Source organism: Chrysemys picta, chromosome 1 (genome assembly GCF_011386835.1).
Source record: "Chrysemys picta bellii isolate R12L10 chromosome 1, ASM1138683v2, whole genome shotgun sequence".
Lineage (NCBI taxonomy): Eukaryota > Metazoa > Chordata > Testudines > Emydidae > Chrysemys > Chrysemys picta.
Window position 1 is genome coordinate 273,297,552 of NC_088791.1, and position 19,402 is coordinate 273,316,953.

General features: G+C 42.3%; 1 long non-coding RNA gene across 1 annotated transcript in view; it reads left to right on the forward strand.

Moving 5' to 3' along the window:
* Positions 1-18,635, forward strand: part of LOC135983989 (uncharacterized) — a 29,632-nt gene extending 10,997 nt beyond the window's left edge. The window contains exon 3 of the long non-coding RNA XR_010601889.1: positions 18,482-18,635. This is a non-coding gene — a long non-coding RNA (uncharacterized LOC135983989). The remainder of the gene's footprint in view (positions 1-18,481) is intronic.
* The last annotated feature ends 767 nt before the right edge of the window (positions 18,636-19,402 follow it).

A 19,402-nucleotide genomic window follows, 5' to 3' on the forward strand; every position in this document is an offset into this window, starting at 1 on the left:
CAATTATGAGCACTATGAACAACACGCGCATTGTCCTGGAGTATATGCAGAGCCAGGACATGCCAAAGCAAAACCAGGACCAGCCGATGAGGCGATTGCAGCGCGGCGACGAGAGTGATAAGGAAATTGACATGGACACAGCCCTCACACAAGGTACAGGCCCCAGCAATGTGCAAATCATGGTGTTACTGGGGCAGGTTCATGCCGTGGAATGCCGATTCTGGGCCCGGGAAACAAGCACAGACTGGTGGGACCGCATTGTGTTGCAGGTCTGGGACGATTCCCAGTGGCTGCGAAACTTTTGCATGCGTAAAGGCACTTTCATGGAACTTTGTGACTTGCTTTCCCCTGCCCTAAAATGCCAGAATACCAGGATGAGAGCAGCCCTCACAGTTGAGAAGCGCGTGGCGATAGCCCTGTGGAAGCTTGCAACGCCAGACAGCTACCGGTCAGTCGGGAATCAGTTTGGAGTGGGCAAATCTACTGTGGGGGCTGCTGTGATCCAAGTTGCCAGGGCAATCAAAGACCTGCTGATATCAAGGGTAGTGACTCTGGGAAACGTGCAGGCCATAGTGGATGGCTTTGCTGCAATGGGATTCCCAAATTGTGGTGGGGCGATAGATGGAACCCATATCCCTATCTTTGCACCGGAGCACCAAGCCACCGAGTACATAAACCACAAGGGGTACTTTTCAATGCTGCTGCAAGCCCTGGTGGATCACAAGGGACATTTCACCAACATCAACGTGGGATGGCCGGGAAAGGTACATGATGCTCGCGTCTTCAGGCACTCTGGTCTGTTTCGAAAACTGGAGGAAGGGACTTTCTTCTCAGACCAGAAAATAACCATTGGAGATGTTGAAATGCCTATCGTGACCCTTGGGGACCCAGCCTACCCCTTAATGCTATGGCTCATGAAGCCATACACAGGCAGCCTGGACAGTAGTCAGGACCTGTTCAACTACAGGCTGAGCAAGTGCCGAATGGTGGTGGAATGTGCATTTGGACATTTAAAAGCACGCTGGCGCAGCTTACTGACTCGCTCAGACCTCAGCGAAAAGAATATCCCCATTGTTATTGCTGCTTGCTGTGCGCTCCACAATATCTGTGAGAGTAAGGGGGAGACATTTATGGTGGGGTGGGAGGTTGAGGCAAATCGCCTGGCCGCTGATTACGCACAGCCAGGCACCAGGGCGGTTAGAAGAGTACAGCAGGGCATGGTGCGCATCAGAGAAGCTTTGAAAACCAGTTTTGTGACTGGCCAGGCTACGGTGTGAAACTTCTGTTTGTTTCTTCTTGATGAACCCTCCGCCCCGCCACACCTGGTTCACTCTACTTCCCTGTAAACCAACCACCCCACCCTCCCCTCCCCCCTTCGAGCACCACTTGCAGAGGCAATAAAGTCATTGTTACTTCACATTCATGCATTCTTTATTAATTCATCACACAACTAGGGGGATAATTGCCAAGGTAGCCTGAGGGGGTGGGGGAGGAGGGAAGGAAAAGGACACACTGCAGTTTAAAACTTTAAAACTTTAAAACTTTAACTCTTATTGAAGGCCAGCCTTCTGATGCTCGGGCAATCATCTGGGGTGGAGTGACTGGGTGGCTGGAGGCCCCCCCACCGTGTTCTTGGGCATCTGGATGAGGAGGCTATGGAACTTGGGGAGGAGGGCTGTTGGTTACACGGGGCTGTAGCGGCAGTCTCTGCTTCTGCTGCCTTTCCTGCAGCTCAACCATACGCTGAAGCATATCAGTTGGATGCTCCAGCAGCCGGAGCATTGACTCTTGCCTTCTGTCTGCAAGCTGACGCCAACTATCATCTTCAGCCCACCACTTGCTCTGTTCATCCCGCGATTCAGCCCACCACTTCTCCTCTCGTTCATATTGTGCTTTTCTGTAGTCTGACATTGACTGACTGCCTCCACGCATTCTGCTGTGCTCTTTCAGCATGGGAGGACATCTGGAGCTCCGTGAACATATCATCCTGAGTCTGCCATTTTCTCCTTCTAATCTTTCCCAGCCTCTGCGAAGGAGAAACATTTGCAGCTGGTGGAGGACAAGGGAGAGGTGGTTAAAAAAGACACATTTTAGAGAACAATGGGTACACTCTTTCACGTTAAATTTTGCTGTTCACATTACACAGCACATGTGCTTTCGTTACAAGGTCGCATTTTTCCTCTTATATTGAGGGCCTGCCGGTTTGGTGTGAGAGATCACTCACGCGGTGCCAGGCAACAGAATTCGGCTTGCAGGCAGCCATGGTAAGCCACAGTCTTTTGGTTTTTTTAACCCTCATAACATGTGGGAATGGTTTCAAACAGTAGCGCCCTCATTTCCCATACCAAGGACCCGTTGGGTTGGCCATTTAAAATGGGTTTGCAATGTAAAGGGAGGGGCTGGGGTTTCCGGGTTAACATGCAGCACAAACCCAACTACCCCCCCACACACACACCCAATTCTCTGGGATGATCCCTTCACCCCTCCCCCACCGCGTGGCTAACAGCGGGGAACATTCCTGTTCAGCCGAGCAGGAACGGGCACCTCTGAATGCCCCCTTAATAAAATCACCCCATTTCAACCAGGTGACCGTGAATGATATCACTCTCCTGAGGATAACAAAGAGAGATAAGGAATGGATGTTGTCTGCATGCCAGCAAACACCGGGACCATACGCTGCCATGCTTTGTTATGCAATGATTCCAGACTATGTGCTACTGGCCTGGCATGGTAAAGTGTCCTACCATGGCAGATGGGATAAGGCAGCCCTCCCCAGAAACCTTTTGCAAAGGCTTTGGGAGTACATGAAGGAGAGCTTTCTGGAGATGTCCCTGGAGGATTTCCGCTCCATCCCCATACATGTTAACAGATTTTTCCAGTAGCTGTACTGGCCGCGATTGCCAGGGCAAATTAATCATTAATCATTAAACACGCCTGCTTTTAAACCATGTGTGATATTTACAAAGGTACACTCACCAGAGGTCCCTTGTGTGCCCTCAGGGTCTGGGAGCACCCTTGGGTGAGTTCGGGGGTTACTGGTTCCAGGTCCAGGGTGATAAACATATCCTGGTAGTTGGGGAAACTGGTTTCTCCGCTTCCTTGCTGTGAGCTATCTTCATTGTCTTCATCATCATCATCATCTTCCGCGTACCCCGAACTTAAATTCCTACTTAATTTAACTATTCTTTCTAGCTCTAATATTTATCGGATATTCATCAACACAGTATCATTCCCATTCAGCTTCGGTTCCATTAAACAATGTTCTTGTTCTTGAATCCTACAAGACACCCTTTACTAGGTATCAATATTGAGTTAGCTTTGCTGGGTTTATCACTGTTTATTGGAGGTTTTGCAGCTATTGCGTCAATATATAATTGCCCTTATATCCCAGCCCCTTTTTTGCTAGATATCTGTCTGCTGCTACACTGTTCTGGGGGAGTGTGATTGCGTCTATTGAGCAAGTAGTTTGATTGCTTCTATTGAGCAAATGTTATCCCTGCCATCTCTTCTGGTAAAGGACCTGTGTATAAAGGGCAAACATTTAACAGCCTAGCTAGATGTTGACAATGCTATAAATCTGCAACATGAGCAAATGGATATTGCAATGAGAAACTTAACTTTTACATTTCCTGTTTTGGGGCAATATTTTTATGTTGAAATTTGCGACCTTTAAATGGCATTTATACATAATATTTTTCCGTTTAATAGCTTTATGGCTCATTTTCCTTTGCAGTCTCTTTATCTGTCTGGTCTTCTTTTCTCTCCCCCTGCTTACATCCAGTAAAGACCATTAGGCCCAAAATGGAAGCTTCAGCATAACTTCACTGGCTCCTTAGGGGAGACTTCCCAGAAAAGCCTAGGAACAGTCGAACAAGCAAAACTGGAGCTAGAGAAGAAATGCTCCAGACTGTTATAGAAGGAGTCAAATCAGATGTCATTGAAACCTTGCAAAAATATTAACAATGAAAATGTATCATAATTGGAAGCAGAAATAGTAAATCACTGTGGTCATATGTAAGTGCATTCTCAGAGCTATAAAAACCATAGTGAAATTTATCACACAGTGCATATTGGATCTGTCATGGTGGTTCTCAAATGATCATGTTACTATCTTTGAGACATTTTGTTAGATATGAAGCAAAGATTATCAAGAGAGAGTGTGGCTCATTAATAAGTATAGGATGAAAGCCACATAAAGGAATTAGCATTTATATTATTTATTGTTCTGTTTTCATCCTCCCATCCCCCCTTCTTTTTAATCCCCCCCCCCATTTCCTTGGATTTTTCTAACCTTACACTGAGAAGATCCTTGCACATTAAACTTAGATCTGCTTCAAAGTGGATTAAAAACAATTCTGCTAACATTATATTCAGTGACTGACAAATGGTACAGCTTCACACAATACTATTTGTGCTAAAAGCTATTATGTAAATACATTGGCTTATATAAGCTTAAATAATATGACACAGGAATGCAAAGATAGGACATACATACAGATCTATTGAAATGATGCTCTGTGAACACAGTCCTTAATAGAAAATTGCATATCCTCACTCAAAGGCAGAAAAGATATCATATGTCTATTTTAGTGGTTATGTCCTGAAATGATGCACTTATTCCTTTTATAATATTTTCAAATAAATACATATGGGACCAGTCAGATGTCAACAGTGGCACTGAAAAGAGTATGAATTAGTCACACTGGCACACAGGGCTCTGGAACAATGAACAGTGCTCTGGAAGACCCTTGAATGCAAGCCTATTTGCCTCTTAATCCAAATGAATAATTAATGATAATTATCATGCTGCAGTTATTATCTGTGATAATAATATATCCGTAAGGTGAATAAATTCAATCTGCTACTATGCTGAAATGGCAACTCATAATATTCTTAAGAAATACAGATATAATTATCGGTATTAACGGTCAAGAAAAAAAAAGAGATTTTTATATAAAGAATTACAGCAAAAGGTCTAATGTAAAGTGGAAATGAATTCTATTGTATGATGTTTATTCTTTAGCTGTGATTCCTGTGACACCAGTTTGCAATCCTTTTACTGCTTATATTCCTAGAAACCATTTAGTGAAAGCTGAAACATGCATGTATTCATTACAATCTGGTCATATCATCTCCATCAGTCCTCCACTAAAAGATGGTTAAGTTGGGTTTAAGATCCTGCAAATGGTTACGTGAAAACCTGTGAGTGGGGGACTGGAGTGGGTCGTTCACTACACCGACAATTTCCTCAGCTAGATAACTTCCAACTATGAAAACAAAAATCAGTAAAACCAAATATAACATCAAAGAGGTCATGTATGTTTTTGAGCCTCTTGTGCATACACAGTCATGATGCTTGTTTTTGAAAGCACAATAGGTGTGCTGTCAAGTAAGCAGAATCGTAGGCAATCAGATTTAATCAGAGCTCCCCCATCAGCCTTGTCATAACAATGGGAAATGGTGGGGGATGAAGGCAGGGGGAAGCAGAGGAACAACTGCCCTCCTACTATTTGAGAAACTGTATTTGTCTTTTTATTGTGACCAGTTGGTTTCTCAAGGATATAATTGTCTACTTTACAGGATATTTACATATAATTATGTTAGCGATGCATAGAGGACAAAAGCTTTAACATTTGAAGTTAACACTGACCCTTTAACTCACACTGCTGAGGTTTGGTTTTTTCCTCCACTTTTCATAATATGAGTCAGGGGCTGGATTGCTCAGGGGATTGGTAATGAGATGTAGAGTTTTTCACCTCTGGGTCACTGCTTCAAATCTGGCCCAGGTTGGTAGTAACCAAAATTCATTATCATCTGCTGACTGTTCAGTGGCCTGTGTGAAATGGGTTGACAGTCTCTCAGTCTAGTTTCTAGTGGACAAATGTCCACATAACAATCTAAATTAATTAGCACAGCAATAAAGCTGGAATTTGCAGCCCACTGAGATTCCAAAGATGACATCCAAGGGTTGTTTTGGTAACTCCCTTGATAAAATTCTGTAATCTTTTGGGACTGAGTTCTAGAGTAGGGATTGGTAGGTGAAAGGAATAATAAAATGTAAGAAAGTCAGTAGGAGGGTGCATTATTAATCACTTTAAGTTCCATTTAGGTTATCAGCTCAGTGGGTGAGCTCTATAGACGGAACAGTAGAAATTGTTATTATGATTGGTATTACCATAGCACCTAGAAAGTCGTGGACCAGGACCCCAGGGTGCTAGGTGCTATACAAACACAGAACAAAAAGACAGCCCCTGCCTCAGAGAGCTAAGTAGAAGATAAGAGATGGAAATAGGAGACAGCCTTGTTGAAAGTCTCTGAGTAAGGATAAAAAGAGCAAAAAACAAGGGTGATGTCATGGTAGGGGTCTACTACAGACCACCTAACCAGGAAGAAGAGGTGGATGAGGCTATTTTTAAACAGCTAACAAAATCATTCAAAGCACAGGACTTTGTGATGATTGGACACTTCAACTACCCAGACATCTGATGGGAAAATAACACAGCAGGGCACAGATTATCCAATAAGTTCTTGGAATGTATTGGAGACAATTTGTTATTTCAGAAGGTGGAAACAGCTACTAGGGGAGAGGCTATTCTAGATTTGGTTTTAATAAATACGGAGGAACTGGTTGAGAATTTGAAAGTGGAAGGCAGCTTGGGTGAAGGTGATCATGAAATGATAGAGTTCATGATTCTAAGGAATGGTAGGAGGAAGAACAGCAAAATAAAGACAATGGATTCCAAGAAGGCAGACTTTAGCAAACTCAGGGAGTTTGGTAGGTAAGATCCCATGGGAAGCAAATCTAAGGGGAAAAACAATAGAAGACAGTTGGCAGTTTTTCAAAGAGACATTGTTAAGGGCATAAGAGCAAACTATCCCACTGCATAGGAAAGATAGGAGGTATGGCTAGAGACCACCCTGGCATAACCAGGAGATATTCAGTGATATAAAAATCAAAAAAGAATCCTACAAAAAGTAGAAACTAGGTCAAATGTCAAAGGATGAATATAAACAAATAACACAAGTATGTAGGGATAAAATTAGAAAGGCCAACACAAAAAATGAGATTAAACTAGCTAGAGACATAAAGGGTAACAAGAAAACATTCTACAAATACATTAGAAGTAAGAGGAAGACCAAGGACAGAGTAGGACTATTACTCAATGGGGCGGGGGGAGGGAAGAATAATAACAGAAAATGTGGAAATGGAGGTGCTTAATGACTTATTTGTTTCGGTTTTCACCAAGAAGGTTGGTGGTGATTGGATGTCTAACATAGTGAATGTCAGTGAAAATGAGGTAGGATCAGAAGAGGCTAAAATAGGGAAAGAACAAGTTAAAAATTACATGGACAAATTAGATGTCTTCAAGTCACAGGGCATGCTGAAATGCATCCAAGAATACTCAAAGAGCTGACTGAGGAGATATCTGAGCCATTAGCAATTATCTTTGAAAAGTCATAGAAGACGGGAGAGATTCCAGAAGACTGGAAAAGGGCAAATATAGTGCCAATCTATAAAAAGGGAAATCAGGATAACCCAGGGAATTACAGATCAGTCAGCACAACTTCTGTACCCGGAAAGATAATGGAGCAAATAATTAAACAATCAATTTGCAAACATCTAGAAGATAATAAGGTGATAAGTAACAGTCAGGATGGATTTGTCAAAAACAAATCCTGTCAAACCAACCTGATAGCTTTCTTTGACAGGGTAACAAGCCTTGTTGATGGGGGGAAGTTGTAGACGTGGTATATCTTGACTTTAGTAAAGCTTTTGATACTGTCACGCATGACCTTCTCATAAACAAACAAGGAAATGAAGCCTAGATGAAGCCACTATGAGGTGGGTGCAAAACTGGTTGGAAAACCACTCCCAGAGAGTAGTTATCAGTGGTTCACAGTCATGCTGGAAGGGCATAATGAGTGGAGTCCTGCAGGGATCAGATCTGGGTCCAGTTCTGTTCAATATCTTCATCAATTATTTAGATAATGACATACAGAGTACACTTATAAAACTTGCGGATGATACCAAGCTGGGAGGGGTTGCAAGTGCTTTGGAGGATAGGATTAAAATTCAAAATGATCTGGACAAACTGGAGAAATGGTCTGAAGTAAATAGGATGAAATTCAATAAGGACAAATGCAAAGTACTCGACTTAGGAAGGAACATTCAGTTGCACACATACAAAATGGGAAATGACTGCCTAGGAAGGAGTACTGCAGAAAGGGATCTGGGGGTCAGAGTGGACCACAAGCTAAATATGAGTCAACAGTGTAATGCTGTTGCAAAAAAAGCGAACATCATTCTGGGATGTATTAGCAGGAGTGTTGTAAACAAGACATGAGAAGTAATTCTTCTGCTCTACTCCATGCTGATTAGGCCTCAACTGGAGTATTGTGTCCAGTTCTGGGCACCACATTTCAGGAAGGATGTGAACAAATTGGAGAGAGTCCAGAGAAGAGTGACAAAAATGATTAAAGGTCTAGAAAACATGATCTCTGAGGGAAGATTGAAAAAATTGGTTTTGTTTAATCTGGAAAAGAGAAGACTGAGAGGGGACATGATAACAGTTTTCAAGTATGTAAAAGGTTGTTACAAGGAGGAGGAAGAAAAATTGTTTTTCCTAACCTCTGAGAATAGGACAAGAAGCAATGGGCTTAAATTGCAGCAAAGGAGGTTTAGGTTGGATATTAGGAAAAACTTCCTAATTGTCAGGATGGTTAAGCACTGGAATAAATTGCTTTGGGTGGTTGTGGAGTCTCCATCATTGGAGATTTATAAAAGCAGGTTAGACAAACACCTGTCAGGAATGGTCTAGACTCTAGATAATAGTATGGGCTGGATGAATGGACTATAAGGTGGATAGAAAGCTAGCTAGATCGTCAGGCTCAACGGGTAGTGATCAATGGCTCCATGTCTAGTTGGCAGCCGGTATCAAGCGGAGTGCCCCAAGGGTCAGTCCTGGGGCCGGTTTTGTTCAATATCTTCATTAATGATCTGGAGGATGGCGTGGACTGCACCCTCAGCAAGTTTGCAGATGACACTAAATTGGGAGGAGTGGTAGATACGCTGGAGGGTAGGGATAGGATACAGAGGGACCTAGACAAATTAGAGGATTAGACCAAAAGAAACCTGATGCGGTTCGACAAGGACAAGGGCAAGTCCTGCACTTAAGACGGAAGAATCCCATTCACTGTTACAGACTAGGGACCGAGTGGCTAGGCAGCAGTTCTGCAGAAAAGAACATAGGGGTTACAGTGGACGAGAAGCTGGATATGAGTCAACACTGTGCCCTTGTTGCCAAGAAGGCTAATGGCAATTTGGACTGTATAAGTAGGGGCATTGCCAGCAGATAGAGGGACATGATCATTCCCCTTTATCCGACATTGGTGAGGCCTCATCTGGAGTACTGTGTCCAGTTTTGGGCCCCACACTACAAGAAGGATGTGGAAAAATTGGAAAGAGTCCAGCGGAGGGCAACAAAAATGACTAGGGGGCTGGAGCACATGACTTATGAGGAGAGGTTGATGGAACTGGGATTGTTCAGTCTGCAGAAGAGAAGAATGAGGGGGGATTTGATAACTGCTTTCAACTACCTGAAAGGGGGTTCCAAAGAGGATGGATCTAGACTGTTCTCAGTGGTACCAGATGACAGAACAAGGAGTAATAGTCTCAAGTTGCAGTGGGGGAGGTTTAGGTTGGATATTAGGAAAAAAAAATTCACTAGGAGTGTGGTGAAGCACTGGAATGGGTTACCTAGGGAGGTGGTGGAATCTCCTTCCTTAGAGGTTTTTAAGGTCAGGCTTGACAAAGCCCTGGCTGGGATGATTTAGTTGGGGATTGGTCCTGCTTTGAGCAGGGGTTTGGACTAGATGACCTCCTGAGGTCCCTTCCAACCCTGATATTCTATGATTCTATGAATACTTAGTCCTGCCACGAGTGCAGAGGACTGGACTAGATGACCTCTCAAGGTCCCTTCCAGTTCTATGAGTCTATGATTCTAAGAGACAGCACATCGGTAAATATGGATGGGGAAGTACAAGGAAACAATGACACAATATTGGTTAGCAGAATAGACAGTGAACTCAGCCCAGGGACTATGAAATCATAGTTATGGTGCCATAACTCTGCCAGCATAACCCCATAAAGTAGACACAATCTGCAGTGACAGAAGATGATTTTCCATTACTGTAGGAATGCCTCCTCTCCAAGCAATGGTAGCTATGTCAATGGAAGTATTCTTCCATCAACCTAATTGTGTCTACACTAGGGGTTAGGGTAGCATAGCTATGGCACTTAGGAGTGTGGATTTTTCACATCCCTGAGCGCCGTAGCTATGTTGACTTATGTGTTAAGTGTAGACCAGGACATAGCCTGGATATGAGGTCCAAGAGAGAGGTCCAAGATGATGTGCAGGTTACAGGCCTTAGTGACAGGCAGATTGATGATGTAGTTCACAGTGATCTGAAAGGAGGTAGTGGGAAGGGCTTGAAGGGAAGACTAAGAGCTCTGTTTTAGCCATGTTGAGCTTGAGTTGATGGCTAGACATCCACAAGGGGCTGCCAGAAAGACAGGCTGAGATTTTAGTTTGGTCAGAAGGAAACGTATCTGTAGTAGAGAGGAAGATCTTTGAGTCATCACCATAGAGGTGGTGGTTGAATTTGTTTTCAGATGAGATTATCCAGAGGTAAGGTGTAGAAGAAGAGAAGGGGACCAAGGACAGAGCCCAGTGGAATCCTCACAGAAAGTTGGAGAGGGAATGAGGAGGAACTTGAGAAGGACATGCTGAAGGAACATTTAGAAAGGAAGGAGAAGACCCAGGAGAGGACAGAATCATAGAAGCCAAAGGAGGACAAGATTTCAAGAAGAAGAACATGGTCAACAGTGTGAACGGTGGCTGACGGGTCAAGGAAGATGAAGATAATATATTGGTTCTGACTTTTAGCTAAGAAGAAGTCATTAGAGACTTTGACCAGAGCTGTTTGAGTGGAGTTCAAGGGGTAGAAGCTGGAATGGGAGGATCTAGGGTGGAACTAGAGGGGAGGAACTCCAGACAGTGATTGTCAACAGTGCATTCCATGAGATTAGAGATAAAAGGGGGAAGGCAGATGTGGCAATAACTGGAGAGGAAAATGGGGTCATGGGTGAGTTTTTTAATATGAGAGACCCTAAAACATGCTTGTATTGTGAAGGTAAAGAGCCAGAGGAGAGTGAGAGGTTAAGGGGAGAAGATAGGGAGGAGATGAGAGTGGGAGTGAGGCAGATCAGGAGCTGGATGTGATGGGGCCACTGGGGCAAATTGAGGGGCTAAAGGGGGAGATCATAGAAGAAACTTCTGCATCTGTCACAGGGAAGAAGGAGAAGGAGGGAAAGGAAAGTAACAGTCATGTTATATTTTATCAAATTTATCAAATTTCTCTTGAAAGAAATGGTTGAGATCTTGTGTGGAGAAAAGTGGAGGCAGGAATAGAGGAGGGTTTGAGAAGTGAGTCAAAGGTGGGGAGAAGTCACCTGGGATTGCAGGCTTGGGATTCAGTTGAGCTGGAGAAATATACTTGTTTTACTAGGATGAGGAAAGAACACATCTGTAGTGGAGGAAGTCAGCATGGTCATGGGAGTTCCACCACAGATGCTCTGCAATGCAAGAGCAGGTCTGGAGGAAGCAGATTTTGGGAGTGAGTCAGGGCTGGGGATTGCAAGAGGGCTTTGTGATGGGAGAGAGGGGCAAAATAGACAAGGGTGGAGGACAGTGAGAAATGGAGAGAATCAATAAATATATCAGTGGAATTAAGAGAAGAGAGGAAAGGACTGAGAGCAGATGGGAAGTCATCAACACTAATGGACTGGAAGTCACAGAAAGACTGAGTGACCACGGGTGAAGATGGGGATGAAGGGCAATGTTGAAAGAGACCAGGAGATGGCTGAAGGGGGGAACTAAGCAACAGAAAGATCAGGAAAGAGAGAGCAGTGCTTGATGAAGACCAATTCAAGTAAATGTCCCTTTTGATGACTGGGAGAGTTGAACATGGGCTATAGGCCACATCAAAAAGTGAGGATGTGGAAACATGCAGCTAAGAAGTCAGTTGTGTCATCGGAATGGAGGTTGAAGTCACCAAGGATGAATGTGGGAGACTGTGAGGAGAGGAAGAGAAAGAGCCAGGAGTCCAAATTGGAGAGGAAGGCTGATGGGAAGGAGTTGTGTGAATGGTAGATGACAGCCACATGGAGGGGGAGAAGAGACAATAGTCAGATTCTGTGCTGTTCAGAAGAGGAGAAAGAGTGTGCAGGAGGACGATGGAGGGTTGGAAGCCGTAGATATAGGAGAGGAAAAGCTCAAGAGCCCCATGCCAAGAGTTTTAAAGGAGCTAGCTGAGGAGCTTGCTGAACCATTAATGTTGATTTTCAATAAATCTTGGAACACTGGGAACATTCCAAAAGACTGAAAGAAAACTAATATTTTGCCAATATGAATAGCACATTGTTGGATAACAGCTAGAAGGACCTGGTTAAGTGTGCTCTACACAGCTCTGTGTGAAGCCTTGTCTACACACAGATTTGCATCAGTTTAATTAAAACTATTAAACTGGTGCAAACCCCAGTGTAGACACTCTTATTTTACTCAGAGAAGCTTATTTCATTTTAGTTTAGACCTGTTCCTAATTAATTTAAACTAAATTGAAATAAGCCTGGTTTAAACTGGTGCAACTCCGTGCATAGACAAGCCCTAAGTCTGAAAGCTTAGGGGGAAAGAGTTTAAGCTGTCCTACATTTACTTAAGGCCAAATTTTGTCCTCAGTTATGCACCAAGAATCCCTATTGACTGCCATAAGAGTTGCACACATGCAGCTAGGGGCAGAATCTAGCTCTTGGTTAGTAAAGGATGCATTTTGGTTTAATTGTTACTGTGTATAAATAAATTCATCCTTTGTTATATTGTTGGACTGTTGCTTACTGATGAAGGGTATAGAAGGAGATAAGTGGCCTAAATTAGTCTGCTCTTGAGAGACACTACATAAAACCTAAGACATAAGAGGGAGTTCCTCTCTGCATTGAAAAGCTATAAACAAACTGAGTGAAAATGGTGGTCTTATACTCATCAGAGAAGCCCTCTCAAGAATTTCTCTATGCAGATGGATTCAGTACTTGTAGGAGATATATGTGACAGGCACTTTCTTTAGCCACAGAAGCATAAAGGGCACAATGTGAATATATATAGAGAGAGCTTCCCTTTCACCCTGCTGATCTTTCCTTCAAGGCAGAATAGTGGCACATTAGCAAAGCAACAGGGGGAATTGTGCTTTGCTACTGCCTATATGGTATGTGTTCTCTGAAGAAACAGATTTCAGTGTCCTGCACTTTCAGTCCAGCATCTTTCACAAACATACATTCCCATAAGAAGTTATATAAACTAATTACATATTGTAAACCGTTTGGGGGCAGGGATTGTGATTCACTATATGTTTGCTCAGCACCTAGAACAATGGGGCCATGATATGGCCTCTAGGCATCACTCCAATATAAATGATAAATAATAATAGATCCTATTTTGTCCCTTGGGGAGCACCAGATAAGTGGGGGGAAGGGGTCAGAAACACCGAAGACAACAGCAGTGGATGGAGGAAAAGCTGCATGACTCAGGATCTGTCTTTTCGCCCATCATAAACATGTTCCTGAAACTGCAGGCAGCTCCCAGAAACCCATCCACTTTCCTTCCCTGCGTCACTGGTGGCCCCAAACACAATGACATTTGATCAGCTCATGTGTATAAGAAACTAAGAAAAAAAAAGAGACAATAATACCAAGACAGAGAGAAACGCTCCTCAGGTGGCATGTGTGTGGGGAATGTGGCCTGAGGTGACATGGAGGAAAGGATGTTTATTGGACAATTCATCATGAGCAGGGATGCTAGCAAAAGAAAGGATAGGAACCACTGACAGAGAGTTCAGTTTACCTGTCATGAAATTTACCCATGCAAAGTCTTTAGCACCAGTTCAGCCCTGTATTTGTCTTCTGAAGGAGGGGGAAGACCTGAACTGAATGGGGTGTGTATAGGGGTGTCCTCATCCCCTGCACATCTCAAATCAAACTGGTATAGGGGGCAGAGTTGTAGATGGGTTGGGGTCAAGGCAATTGGATCCATGATTACTCAGATCCAGTGACTCAAAATCCCTGCTCAGGGAATTCAGAGGGCCAGGCCTGTGGAAGCTATTCCACCCCATAAGCTGGAGTAGCAGACAGAGAGGGACTGGGCTGCAGACCCACAGCCTTGTCCTGGGTTGGGGAGCTGGTGGATGTTGACACCCCAACCTTCAAAACCCAAATGTCCCAACCTGGCGCAAGCACAGATGAACAAACTTGATTGCTGTCAATCCCTTCAGGTGATATGAGTTCACTTACTGCGGCACATATATTGCCCTCAACCAACACACAGTTTTCCCATTGATGTCAATGGGAGTTATGTGCAGATGAACAACAGTATATACTCCAGAATACCAGCATTAATTTTGAATTTTTATTGCTTTGTGTCACAAACTTAACAGTAACTGAAACCCTTTTTATTTCCTTTCCTTGGGATTATTAACATCTCTTTTATAGGAGGTTGTAAAATGTACTGTCTATGATTTATCAGGAAGACTGGAATGACTTCTTTGGACCTCTTTCAAGATCTTTTGCACATGCATATTTAAGCAGATTTTGTCTTAACATATTACATGTCTGTAGCTATATATTTTTTTCTATCTATCTTCTTCTACTACATCCAGTGCCATGTTGCCTTTTATATGTTCAAAGTATTTGATCCCCTCGGTAAAGATATTTATTTATATTTAAAAATACATTTCAGAACCTTTTGGTTGCTAGCTAAAGGTGCCCTTGGGCAGATTTCTGTAATAACAGACCTTTTTTATTGCTGATGCAAATTATTAATAAAATACTTTACAAACCAGATTCTGCACCATAACAAATGAGGAGGAAAGAAGTAAGGGTGGGTGCACATGTGAATAAGGTAGGTAAATCTTTCTTGGTGAAGAATTTTAATACCAGTTCCCATTTAGGCCCATATCCTGCAAGCACCTAAGTGTGTGCTTATCTTTAATAGTGAGAAGTTCCTTAGGACATAAGCATTTGCAGTATCAGGGCCTTATGTTTTCCTGAGACAACATTTAAAATTAGCTTTTACAGCAGTACCTTTCCCCTTTATAAATTCAAGCTTCTATAGTAAAGGCAACTTCGGTCATTCATTGGTTCAATACACCATTTATTTCACTTGGGAAATTTTAATGGGTGTCTCCATCACTTATACATGATATAGATAGATGTTTAAGGGGATTGTTTGGAGCTGATGTATAGATCTCACTCTCACAACCAAAAATATATTTGCATGTACGCATCCCAACCCTAGATACTTTGGGAGATGGGAACAGAATAGGTCAGAAAAAGCCTGTTGTGGGGAGCAGAGAAGAGCAGAATTGTTTTATTAGCTAAGAACTTGCAAAATGACACGAACGTTTTCATTTTGTTTCAAAAAGTTTTGGGTCGTTTTGTTTTGTTCCTCTCCCTCTCCCCTTTTTCTACTGGGGAAGTACGATTAAAAAAACATAAGAAGGGAGAGAAAGTACCATTTTCTCTCAGTTGTTTTCCCTCCTCCCTCCACTCCTGTTGCTCTGGTTTCAAGCTCCACAGGCTCCAAGAGAGCTATGCTGCGAGGAAGAGCAGAGCTAGGGAAACACTGCACACAGGGTGTGCAGAAGTCTGGTGTCCTTTCAGAACCTAAGGCTCCACAGGCTTTCCAGGCACCATTCCCTCCCACTTGTGCAGTCTCCTAAGAGGAAGCTTCATGGAGTTCATCTCCTCTGAGTTTTCTGAGCAACTTTTCCCTTCTTAGGTAGCTTTCAGTGGGAGAAGATTTGTCTTTATCCTCCACCACATGAGCCCCCTTGACCCTCTCCATCACATTCACACTTATCATGTCAAAACCAGAGACAATTAGAATTAAGAATAGTTCTCTTGGTGTTTCTTTTTAAAGCTAAACTCTGTGACTGATAAGGCATCCTAATTCTCTTCAGTTTCCAAACAGAGCGATTCCTTATCTACTATCTAATGTCTCTATTCTTCTCATTGATTTAGCAATACACAGTTAACAAGCAATAACGACATACCCGTATTCAGTGATAATCATCAAACAAGAAATGACGCAGTCAAAGAGAGGCAACCTAGCCAGAAATGACCTGATCACTAGATTGCTGTGAGCCTTTTGCACAGCAGCCTAATGACACATGAAACATGAATTTAGTCTCCTGAAATACAGCGCACAAGCAGCAACTTAGGAGGAAGAGGAGACTAAAGTGGCCTTCAGCCACCTTTGTTCCACCCAACCAAGCTCTGGTGCCGGGGTAGGGGCAGCCATAGAATTTTTTGCAGAAAAAATGATCATGTTCCAACCAGCACTAGACAGGTTATCATTAGAAATGAGTGAATCATTTATATAAACAATTTTTTTAACAAATTTTGTCTTCTCCTGTTTGCCCACTGTAGGAATTATAAAACAACTGTTTCTATAGTATATATTCTGACATGTAAAACAAAAGCAAACCCTTAGTTACACTGATGAGATGTTCAGTGGAGTCTTTGCTCTGCTGCCATACTTTGCTTTTTCTACTTCTGCTCTGACATTTCCTCTGCCTTGGTTCAGAAAACACTTAAGCACAGGCTTAACTTTAAACATATAGGTAATTCAGCAAAGCACTAAAGCAAGTGGGCCTTAAACCCATGTTTGAAGTTAAGTATTTGCATAAATACTTTCTGAATAGGGATGGGATTGTTTACACACTTGAAGTTAAGCATATGCTTAAGTGCTTTGCTGAATCATGGCCTATATGACAACCAAGAAGAGTGCCTCTTTCCACCATTCAGAGCCAACAGAAATGAGAGCTAACTAGAGATGATGGGATGAGGAAGCGAATTGTCTAGTGATCACACTAATGAAGGTGATGATTATTTAATGGAAACCATTAAAGGAAAAACAAATAATTTCTACCTGATTGCGAATCATTTTTATGCTGGAAAAACACAAACAATCCAGTGGTGTTAGCATGTTACATACCTTACAAATTTGCTTTTTAAGTGAAGATAAAGATCAAACGCCGTATTGATATAATGAGTGGTTTCTCCAAAACCTATTTTTTAAAAGGGAAATATTCCAGGGAGATACAACTGAAATTTGAGTCCCAGATGCTGATGGGAGCCAGTGAGCACTACTATAATACAAATAATACATAATACTAATTAATATAATTTTTGCTTAATGCTTAGAATCTTTACAACATGTTTTTTCTTCTTTTAATGCTTCGTATTATCTATCGCGTTCACTTATTTTAACACAGACTGTTTTTCTAGTGTATTTTGTCAGTGGGATTCCAGGGACAAAAAAACAATTGGCACTTTAAGAGGATACTGGCAGAGTTTGTAGGACAGCCAATTACTATTTTATTTTTAATGTCCTAGTAACTCTTTGCAACTCCTTTGTTACTCCTCAGTAATAGTTTCGTAAAATGCTTCTACAACAGTGGTACGTAACAGACAGTGGAGCACCTTCCCTTATGGCTAACTAATCCACACTAACCCTTCCCAATACAGGGATGCCCTGTTAGCAGAACGTTTTTTCTCAACATGCCTTTCTGTAGGTGGCTCTTTAAATGTGGCATTGCCAAAGAGCTCCAGTCCTAAAGTGACCATTTTGAAACTGGCTCCTGCTTACTGCATCTGCCTGGCTTCCAGCTGGTAAGTATTTTTAACTTCTGCTATGTATTTTTTTTTACCTTTTTTCACATAAGTTTTTAGCAAAACATTCCTGTAGTGATACACAAAAGTCCATTTACAATGGAAGGGCAAATATTTTTCATAAGGAAATTGTTTTCCATATAAAAATTCCTAAAGAGATATACACAATGAGTGTTCTTTCCTATTAAAAGATAAACTTTTACATGGCACTTTAAAAGCTAATCTCCCTTGATCATTCCAGGAAGCAGCAATTCTTAAACAATCAAATATCTGGATTTATTTGGTGAAATATATTATAATACCTGTGTCTAGCCCCAAATATTCATACAATATTGGGATAGTCAGAAATCTAATATCCTCTTTCATTTCTAAGATTTTTTTTTAAAGTACCTTTTTTGGAGACATCAGTGCTGGGCAGTGGGGTTTCTGCTTCTTTTGCTCCTAGAGAACTGGTCCTCTGTAGATGTGGGGCTGGGGGATGGAATGATGTGGCCTGTATACCCCATCTCGTCCTCCTTTTCTGAATTCTCCTTTCCTTCACAAGAAATAATATGATAGAAGTAATAGAAAAATGTTTACTCCTAATGTATCTTTAAACCTTTCTCTAATATTGAAGTAGGCCAGTTCTGGAGTTTAGTTTCTAGTTCCCATGAGGTGAACATATTACTGCTGAAAAACCAGACTGTTATGTTTCTCTTACAGCTTGTATCTTTGTGACTTTAAAGTGCTTGTGAAAGGAGCTGGTGTGACAGCAATGGAGACTGAAATCCCATGTTTATCCACAGAACTGATAACAATGTGGGCAATGAAAGCTACCCCACCAAAGTGTCTCAAACACAACCTAAAGGGGCTGTCTCTAAAGGTGAAGGGGTTTTTGTGTCCTGTCAGTCTTTGGTCTGTGTGATGCAGCATTTTTGTAATGTGGAGACCTGTTTGCTGGAAACTAGTCCGGGACCATTTTGTATCTTCACTAATACCATGGCAGTGGTTTATTAGTTTACATTTTTGCATTTTTTATACTCTGAACAATGATCAATACTATAACTGCAATTTGACAAAGCTTTAAAAACATCTGTTTTAGATCCTAGACTAGTAGTGCAGACAAATGGCTTCAGAAATTTGTAATCAGATATTGAACCATTCACTGCTAGTCACCAGTTCAAAATCTAGCCAGTGATATTTAGGTGAACAAACACTTGGTTTGTTTACGCATCTAGGAGTTTGACATGCTTATCTCTTTAGAATGGAAATCATGTTTTAGCCTCAATGGCCAGCACTTTGTTCCCTTCCTTACTGAGTCTGGCACAGCTCTTAGGCAAAGGGTAGGCAAATGTGGCTTTAAGCCACTTTTATTCTTCCCTGATTCTGGGGCTAATTTGTGCCAAGTTGGCCTCCTGACCTTGCAATGACTGGAGTGTGGGCAGTCATGCCTAGTGGTCAGAGCCAAGGGTCAAAACCGAAAACAGCATCAGTTACCAAGCTGAAAAGCCAGAGATAGTGTCAGGTGCCAGACTGGGGGTTAGAGCCAGGGGTAAGACAGAAGAGCAGGGACGTGGAGTAGTGTAGGAGAGCAGGATCTGGGAGTAGACAGAAGTCTGGGCTAGGAGGACAAGAATGCAGGGC